At 46.2% G+C, this 9875-nt stretch overlaps 1 protein-coding gene across 4 annotated transcripts in view; it reads left to right on the top strand.

Annotated features, from left to right (window-relative positions):
• Positions 1 to 9875, top strand: part of SLC46A1 (solute carrier family 46 member 1) — a 59063-nt gene that overhangs the window by 6012 nt on the left and 43176 nt on the right. The window lies entirely within an intron of this gene.

Raw genomic sequence — 9875 nt, 5'->3', positions numbered from 1 at the left:
AGTCAAAGCCTTGATTGAAGAAGACGGCAGGGATGTTCTCAAGTATGCAGAGAGGACACCAGGTAGCAGGGCTAGGGAGGTGCATTGGTGCTGTTTTTTGTTGTTGTTGTTGTTTGTTTTGTTTTGTTTTTTCTTTTTTTAGGGCTGCACCTGCAGCATGTGGAATTTCCCATGCTAGGGGTCACATTGGAGCTGCAGCTGCCGCAGCCACAGCAACACCAGATCTGAGTTGCATCTTTGACCTATACCACAGCTCAAGGCAACGCCAGATCCTTAACCCACTGAGCGAGGCCAGGGATCGAACCCACATGCTCATGGATACCAGTCAGGTTCATTACCGCTGAGCCATAGCAGGAACTCCCTGGTGCTGTTTTTAAGAAATCCTTTCCCCGAGAGAAAGAACAGAGCTGGGTGGAAGGTGCTGCATTCCCCCAGCACCGGAAGTGCCCCTCCTGGGTGGCCGGCTCGCCCGGAGACAGTAGGGTGGTGTGGAAGGGGTCCCACACTGAGTAGGGGGCCAAGGATCTCATTCACCCAGAATCTGACTCCAGGGCCCCTGATCTCCCCCGTCTTCCACGGGGGTCCACTCACAGAGTCCACTCACTTTGTCTCACCCCCGCTTATTCACTTTGTTCACACCACCCTCCTCAGCACCTTGCAGCACAGAATCCATGCCTTGCTGTCCCCCTTTGCGTGGCACTCACCACTCCCGCCTTAATGCAACTGTTTTCAGATCCTCAACTGCACGTTCTAAGACCTCCAAGGAGCTGTCCTCTGGGCCCCGGCTTCTCTCAGGCATATTCTCCCTGCGTCTCGCTCCCCACTTTATTGGTTACATCTTGTTAACTTTCCAAGTCTCAGCCCAAGACTAAACTTCCTTTGTGAAATCTTCTCACAGACTGGAACAAGTCCCCTGCTAAGTGCTAGAAGACTCACTCTATTTCAGCACAGATCACACTGCATTTCATTCTCCCGATAACCTGTCTACTTCCCCCACCACAAGTTCCATGAAGCTGAGGTCTGTCCGTATGACCATCCATGTGTACCTCTTCAGCTCTTGAGCTGCTGCTCAACAAGTACGTTGGATGGGTAGGTGGGTGAATAGATGGGTGGGTGGATGAATGGCTGGGTGGATGTGATGCCCACAGGATAACTTACAAGGTGCCATACCAGAGAGCCGAGCCCTCCTTCCGGCATGTTCTGAAGCTGGTCCCTGGATCTTCAAACAGGACAGATAGGAGGTCATTGGTCAGGCCACAAGGCAAAGAAGTGAATGGGTTTTCACTATCATGAAAATTGTAAAGAAGGGAGAGTTCTCATCATGGCTCAGTGGTAACAAAACCTGGCTAGTATCCATGAGGATGCAAGTTCGATCCCTGGCCTTGCTCAGAGGGTGAAGGATCCCATGTTGCCATGTGCTGTGGTGTAGGTTGTAGATGTGGCTCAGATCCTGCCTTCCTGTGGCGGTGGTGTAGGCTGGCAGTTGCAACTCTGATTTGACCCGTAGCCTGGGAATTTCCATATGCTGCAGAAGAGGCTGTAATAAAAAAAAAAAAAAAAAAAAAAGATTGTAAAGAGGGGAGTTTCCTCTGTGGCACAGCAGATTAGGGAATCTGGCATTGTCTCTGCAGCAGTGTGGGTGCAATCCCTGGCCTTGGGCTGGGACTCTGACAATGGGTTGGGGATCTGACATTGCCCAGCTACAGCATGGGTTACAGCTGTAGCTCAGACTCGATCCCTGCCCTGGGAACTTCTATATGCTGTAAATGTGACCAAAAAAGGAGGAAAAAAAAAGATTGTGAAGAGGAAACTATAAATAAAAGGAAAAAGCAACTATGGAATGGGAGAAGCTACTTACCAATGATATATTAGATAAAAAGTTAATACCCCAAAAAACATGAAAAGATGCTCGACATTGCTAGTTATCAGGGAAATGCAGATTAAAACACAATGCGGTATCATCTCATACCTGTCAGAATGGCCATTGTCCAAAAGACAACAAATAGCAAGTGTCATTAATAAAGAAGATACATTTGTGTATGTATGTGCACGTACACACGCACACGTGCACACACAGGAATATTACTCAGCTATAAAAAAGAATGAGTTTCCATCATGGCTCAGTGGTAACGAACCCGACTGGCATCCATGAGGTTGCAGGTTCAATCTCTGGCCTCGCTCAGTGGGTTAAGGATCCATTGCTGCCATGCGATGCGGTGTAGGTTTCAGATGCGGCTTGGATCCTGAGTTGCTGTGGCTGTGGTGTAGGCCAGAGGCTACAGTGCCAATCCCACCCCTAGCCTGGGGACTTCCACATGCTGCAGGTGAGGCCCTAAAAAAAACAAAAAAAAAAATTTGCCATTTTCGAGAATGTGTACAGACCGGACTGGAAGGTATTGTGCTTAGCGAAGTAAGTTAAACAGAGAAAGACAAATATTGCGTGTGTCCACTTATAAGTGGAATCTAAAAAAAAAATAAAGCAAATGAACAAATATAATAAAACAGAAACAGAGAGAAACAGAGAACAAACTAGTTTTTAGCCGGGGGGCGAGGGGTGGGGGAAGGGGCAAGATAGGGGACAGGGATTAAGAGGTACCAACACCAGGTATAAAATAAATAAGACACAAGGAAGCTATGTACAGCACAGGGAAAATAGCCAATATTTGGGTTTTTTTTTAATGATTTTTATTTTTTCCATTATGGCTGGTTTACAGGGTTCTGCCAATTTTCCACTGTACAGCAAAGTGACCCAGTCACGCCTACATATATACATTCTTTTTCTCACATTATCCTCCATCCTGCGCCATCATAAGTGACTAGATATAGTTCCCAGGGCTATACAGCAGGATCTCATTGCTTATATATACAATCTATAAAAATATTGAATCTCTATGTTGTACAGCTGAAACTAATATAATTTTGTAAGTCACATATACTTCAATTTAAAAGAAGTTAATAAAGAGGAGATAGGGAGTCACCCTTCCAGAACTGACCCTGCCCATGTGCTCCAGCTGCTGGAGGCTGAGCAGGGATCCAGGGAGTGGTCTGATACCAAAAGGGACCTGAGACCCAGTTAGAGACAATCAGCAAGACCCTCCTTGCACTACCAAGCAGCGGGCTGGTCCCTCTTCTTCCAAATCTTCATGCCCAGTTCTTGTTAAAAATTATGATTAAAAAAAAAGGGTGGGGGGGAGTTCCCATCATGGGCTCAGTGAAAACGAATCTGACTAGTATCCATGAGGACGCTGGTTCAATCCTTGGCTTTACTCTAGTGGGTTAAGGATCTGGCGTTGCTGTGAGCCGTGGTGTAGGTCACAGACGTGGCTCGGATCCCAAGTTGCTGTGGCTGTGGTGTAGGCCTACAGCTGTAGCTCCAATTTGACCCCTAGCCTGGGCACTTCCACGTGCCACGGGTGCAGCCCTAAAAAACAAACAAAAAAACATAAAATTTACCATCTTAACCATTTTAACTTTATAGTTTTGTATCAAATCTAATCACATGGTTGTGGAGCTGACTTCCAGAAGCTTTTTCATCTTGCAAAACTAAAACTCTATATCCATGAAGCAGTAACTCCCTGTTCTCCCCGCCCCTAGCCACTGGCAACAGCCGTTCTACTTTCTGTTTCTGTGACACTTGAGGGCTCTAAATGCCTCATAAAAGCAGAATCATACGGTATTTGTCTTCTCGTGACTGGAGTATTTCACTTAGCATAATGTCCTCAGGGCTCATCCATGTTACGGCATGTGTCAGAATTGTCTTCCTTTTAAAGGCTGAATAACGTTCTATTGTGTGTGTGTGCGCCACATTTTGCTTATCCATTCATCCACGGATAGACACGTGGATTGCTTCTACCTTTTGGTGGTTGTGAATGATGCTGCCTTGAGTCTGACTGTGCAAGTATCTCTCTGAGACCCTGATTTCCACTCTTTTGGATACACCTGACGGAGGAAATTTCCATCTATTGAAGTATGGAGCAGTCATTTTGGCTTATACATGATTTAACATAAAACTTCTTGCCTGTTTTGTGGCCCATTATAGAGACATTGGACATCTCCTTTAACCATTAGCAACAACAACAACAAAAGGTGCACTGTCCAGAAGTAAAGAATTCCATTTTTGGAGTTCCCATTGTGGCTCAGTGGGTTAAGAACCCAACTAGCATCCATGAGGATGTGGGTTCGATCCCTGGCCTCACTCAGTGGGTTAAGAATCCAGCGCTGCCATGAGCTGTGGTGTAGGTCACAGAAGCGGCTCAGATCTGGCATTGCTATGGCTGTGGCGTAGGCCGGCAGCTGCAGCTCTGCTTTTGATGGCTACCCCAGGAACTTCCATGTGCTGTGGGTGCGGCCCTAAAAAGAAAGAAAAAAAAAAAAGAACGTCCATTTTTAAATATAGAGGTAATGCCTCCCTTCCCAGGACACCAATGCTGGTGGTATTTCTTCGATGATAAGGCTCTCTTCCCAGGCATCAAAGCCATACCTGCTATGATGCTCTGATCTGTCTTTTCTGAAAACTCGAAGGAATATACCACTGTCATGTTTGATGGTCTTACCTCTGACAAGTTATAAAACAGTGCTGGGAGTTCCCACTGTGGGCGATGGGTTGAGAATCTGACTACAACAGCTCTGGTCACTGTGAAGGTGAGGATTCGATCCCCAGCCTGGCACAGTGGGTGAAAAGATCCAGCATTGCCACAGCTGTCGGTTGGATTCAATCCCTGGCCTGGGAACTTCCATATACTGTGGGTGTGGCCATAAAAATAAAAATAAAGTTATCAAAAACAAACCAAATTGTCCATGCTTCCTTGGAACAGTTCTCAGAGCTCTTTGAGAGCCTGTCTCCAGGGCTGTAGTCCTCAGTCTGGCCTGAATGAAACTCTCTTCTATTCTTTTTCTTTCTGGCCTCCCGGAGGCACATGGGGTTCCCCGGGCCAGGGATCGAATCTGAGTCAGAGTTGCAACCTACAGACCTAGGCCACAGCTGTGCAATGCTGGATCCTTAACCCACTGCACTGGGTCAGGGATCGAACCCTCATTCCCTTCCTCTGCAGAGACACTGTCCATCCCGCTGAGCCACAGCAGGAACTCCAACTTCTGTTCTTATTATAGACTGTTCATGTGATAGACTGGCCCTTGAGGATTCCATTGCCATGCCCGGAAGTGGGATTTCTGGATCATATGATAATTCTCTCTTCAGTTTTGAGAAGCCCGTTTTGCACAGGGGCTGCAGCATTTTACATTCTCACCAACAAAGCTTCCAGTTTCCCCACATCCTCAACAATGCTTGTTATTTTTCTTTTCATTTTCCTTTTTACAGCAGCCGTCCTAATGAGTGTGAAGTGATGCCTCGTTGTGGTTTTGATTTGCATTTCCCTAATGCTTAGCGACTTAAGCAACTGTTGATGTTTGTTGGCCATTTGCATACCCCCTCAGGTGTTTTTTGCCCATTTTTAAAATCAAATTTGTTGTTGTTTTGTTGAGTTGCAGGAGTCCTTTATACAGTCTGGATATTAACCCTTTAACAGGAGTTCCCGTCATGGCTCAGTGGTTAATGAATCCAACTAGGAACCATGAGGTTTCGGGTTTGATCCCTGGCCTCGCTCAGTGGGTTAAGGATCGGTGTTGCCGTGAGCTGTGGTGTAGGTCACAGATGCGGCTGGAACCCTGCGTTGCTGTGGCTCTGGTGTAGGCCGGTGGCTACAGCTCTGATTGGACCCCTAGCCTGGGAAGCTGCATATGCCGTGGGTGCGGCCCTAGAAAAGACAAAAAATGGAAAAAAAACCCTCTTTATCGGATTTCCAAATATTTCTCTCCCATTTCATAGGTTATCTTTCATTCTGTTGATTGTGTCCTTACGTATTGACGCCCTGCTCTTGTGATGGTGCTCTGCTTTCTCATTTAAATTTCCTTCTATGTTTATTTTATTTTCACGATTTTTATTTTTCCATTATAGTTGATTTAGAGTGTTCTGTCAATTTCTACTGTACAGCAGAGTGACCCAGTTGTACATATATACGTATTCTCTTTTTCACATTATCCTCCATCATGTTCTGTCGGAGGTGACTAGATAGAGTTCCCTCTGCTATACAGCAGGATCTCATTGCTTTTCTACTCCAAATGCAATAGTTTACATCTACTAACCCCAAACTCCCAGTCCATCCCACTCCCTTCCCCTCCGCCTTGGCAACCACGAGTCTATTCTCCAAGTCCGTGAGTTCCTTTTCTGAGAAAAGTTTCATTTGTGCCATGTGTTAGATTCCAGGTACAAGTGATATCATATGGTATATGTCTTTCTCCTTCTGACTTACTTTGCTTAGTATGAGAGTCTCTAGTTCCATCCATGTTGCTGCAAATGGCATTATTTTGTTCTTTTCTGTGGCTGAGTAGTATTCCATTGTATGTATATACCACATCTTCTTAATCCATTCATTTGTCAGTGGACATTTAGGTTGTTTCCATGTCTTAGCTATTGTGACTAGTACTGCTATGAACATACGGGTGCATGTATATTTTTGAATCATAGTTTTGCCTGGAAATATGCCCAAGAGTGGGATTGCTGGCTCATATGGTAGTTCTATATTTTGTTTTCTGAGGTATTTCCATACTGTTTTCCCACAGTGATTGTCGTTCTATGTTTGTTGTTGTTGTTGTTGTTGTCGTCTTTTTGCCTTTTCTACGGCCGCTTCCCGCAGCAGACGGAAGTTCCCAGGCTTGGGGTCTAATTGGAGCTGTAGCCACTAGCCTACACCACAGCCACAGCAACACGGGATCCGAGCTGCGTCTTCGACCTACACCACAGCTCACGGCAATGCCGGATCCTTAACCCACTGAGCAAGGCCGGGGATCGAACCCACAACCTCTTGGTTCCTAGTCGGATTCGTTAACCACTGCATCACGATGGGAACTCCTGCTCTATGTTTATTTTAATCTGATTTCACCTATCTCTGTCCATCTCTCTCAATAAATCTACTTCTTACCTGTCACTTTGCCTTGTGTTGAATTCCTTCTGTGCTGAGACATAAAGAACCTGAACTGCAGTAAGTCCTAAGACCAGGTGTGTGATTTTTATTAAAAAACAGTGGGTTTGGAGTTCTCGTCTTGGCTCAGCAGTAACCAATCTGACTAGTATCCACGAGGACGCAGGTTTGATCTCTGGCCTCACTCAGTGGATTAAAGATCTGGCGTTGCCATGAGCTGTCAGGTAGGTCACAGATGTGGCTCGGATCCTGAGTTGCTGTGGCTATAGCCGGCAGCTACAGCTCGGATTCCATCCCTAGCCTGGGAACTTCCATATGCTGCAGGTGTGGCCCTAAAAAGATTTTAAAAAAAAGGGGGTCCGGCATTGCTGTGAGCTGAGGTGTAAAGCCAGCAGCTGCAGCTCTGATTCATCTCCTAGCCCGGGAACTTCTATATGCTGCAGGTATGGCCAATTAAAAAAAAAAAAAAAAAGACAGTGGGTTCAAGTCCCCATCTGGGTTGTGTGGCTGCACCTGCACCTGGTCTCCTCTGTTCATTCCCCCTCCCCATAGCTATTTCCTGGTGTCCAGACCAAGCAGGTGCAGCCTCGAGAAATCTTCAGTTGTTACCGCATCTGAGCAGGACTCTGACCACTCCTCTCCCCACTGTGACAGTGACAAAGTTTCCCTTCCGTCACATGTCCTGACCTTGAAGACTGGGAAGCCGGGAGTGGGCCCTGCCTGGCAAGGAAGGCCTTGTTTGTGGAGAGCGGAGCCTTTTATAAAAGGGCTTTCACTGAGGGCAGCAGGATTTAATCAGATTGTCCTGGGTGGGGGAGTACTGATAAGACCATTAATGGAACCGGCAGAGTTTGTTTGGATTCTGGAACTTTCTGCCTAGGAGAGCCCTAGAAGGCTGCCTGCAAGAGGAGGGAGGGCTTCGAGGGCTTTCTAAGTATTTCCCCTTGGGCAGAAGAATCCTCTGCTCTTCAAAGAGGACATGGAGGGAGGAGGGGCTGGACTCAGATTCCAGTCAGATCTCTGACCCTCAGTGGCCCTGGGACCAGCGCTTGAGCTTTCTGGGTCTCTGTTGCCTCATTTGTAAAATGAGCAGGAGAAAAACCTACCTGGAAGGCTTGGGGTGGGCTTTCTGTGAGGATATGGCATATACGCAGGAGTCCGGAGGCAAAGTTGGTTTCTTCCTTTTCCCTTTCCTCTTTTTTTATTTAAACATTTTTTGAGGCATTCCTGTTGTGGCTCAGTGGTTAATGAGTCCAACTGGGAACCATGAGGTTGTGGGTTCGATCCCTGGCCTCACTCAGTGGGTTGCTGTGAGCTGCGGGATAGGTCGGCACCACAACTCTGATTCTACCCCTAGCCTGGGAACCTCCATACGCTGTGGCTGCGGCCCTGGAAAAGACAAAAAAAAATTAAAAAAAAATTTTTTTGATTGAAGTATAGCTGATTTACAATGGTGTGTTTGTTTCAAGTATACAGCAAAGTGATTCAGTTATATATATTTACACATATATGTGTATATATATATATTATTTTTCAGATTCTTTTCCCTTATAGGTTATTATAAAATATTGAGTACAGTTCCCAGTAGGTCTTTGTTATCTATTTTATGTATAGTAGTGTGTCTGTGTTAATACCAAACTCGTAATTTATCCCTCCTTCCCCTTTTCCTTTTGATAACCAAAAATTTGTTTTCTACGTCTGTGGTTCTATTTCTGGTTTGTAGGTAAGTTCATTTTCTTTTTTTCTTTTTTCTTTTTTTTTAGATTTCACATATAAGTGATACCATATGATATGTGTCTTTCTCTGTCTGGCTTACTTAGTGTGAGAGTCTCTAGGTCCATCCGTGTTGCTGCAGATGGCATTGTTTCCTTCTTTTTTATGGCTGAGTACTATTCCATTGTGCATATATATGTTCTTTATCCATTCATCTGTCAATGGACTCAGCTATCAGACCTCCACATTCCTTCTGACTCAGCATCCTCAGGGCACCACACCCCCACACCCCCAGCAGCCTGAATAGAGCCTTGATGTCTGCAATACGCTGCCCATATTAAGAGTAGGTCACACCTGCCACCCTTGCCGGATATCACGGCCCATCTCAACTACACTGTCCCTAGAACCCTTTTTAGGACATACCAGATGCTCTGGTTTCCTAGCACAGCGGTGCCTTCTGTGGTCACAATCGTTCCAGCCGTATCCTTGCTAGACTATAAGAGCCTGGGGAGTGGGGTGGGGATCTGATTTGCCTGCCTTTGGTTGTGAGTTTAACCGACTGTGCTGCCTAGTTCTCTTCTGGGAACAGAGGTGTGAAAGGCAGTGATGGCCAACAGACAGAAAACACGTGACTGACAGGTGGACCTATCAGGCATCCAGAACTCTCCCTCACCTATTAACCGACACGCATACACATGCTGACCTCATTAAATGCGATGTCAAAGCAGAGCCCCTGCCATTTCATCTGCCAAGCATATGGATCTCTAAGGTGGAGGGAGGCCTTGCTCTCTGTCCCCAACCATGGCACCCTTCTTCCTCCAGATGGGTGCCCTTAAGGGATCAGAGGAAGACACCCTGACACTTCAGATCACTGAGTTCGGGAATAATAGTGCCGGAAAGGAGGCTGGATATTGGAGGCCCATTTTCTCACTTCATGCTCAGGAAACGGAGGCCCAGAGACGTTAAGAGACTTTCACACGCATTGGGCACATCCTGGACTAGAACGCAAGTCTCTTCCTCTATTAATTTTATTCCAAGGATTTAGGCAACATGAGTGCATCCCCACTGTGGGCCAGGCCTGGCCAGCCCTTTTCCACATTCACTGCAACCTTTAAATCTCACCGTACTGCTTGAGGTCACTATTATTATCATCACTGACAGAGGGGCAAACTCAAGCCTCGCAAA

The sequence above is a fragment of the Sus scrofa genome, chromosome 12 (assembly GCF_054392235.1).
Source record: "Sus scrofa isolate SSC_HxYL_T2T_F1_AM1 chromosome 12, Sscrofa_HxYL_maternal_Yorkshire_Landrace_v2.0, whole genome shotgun sequence".
NCBI lineage: Eukaryota > Metazoa > Chordata > Mammalia > Artiodactyla > Suidae > Sus > Sus scrofa.
Note: the sequence above shows the minus strand (reverse complement) of the source record. Positions and strands in the feature narration are given on the sequence as shown.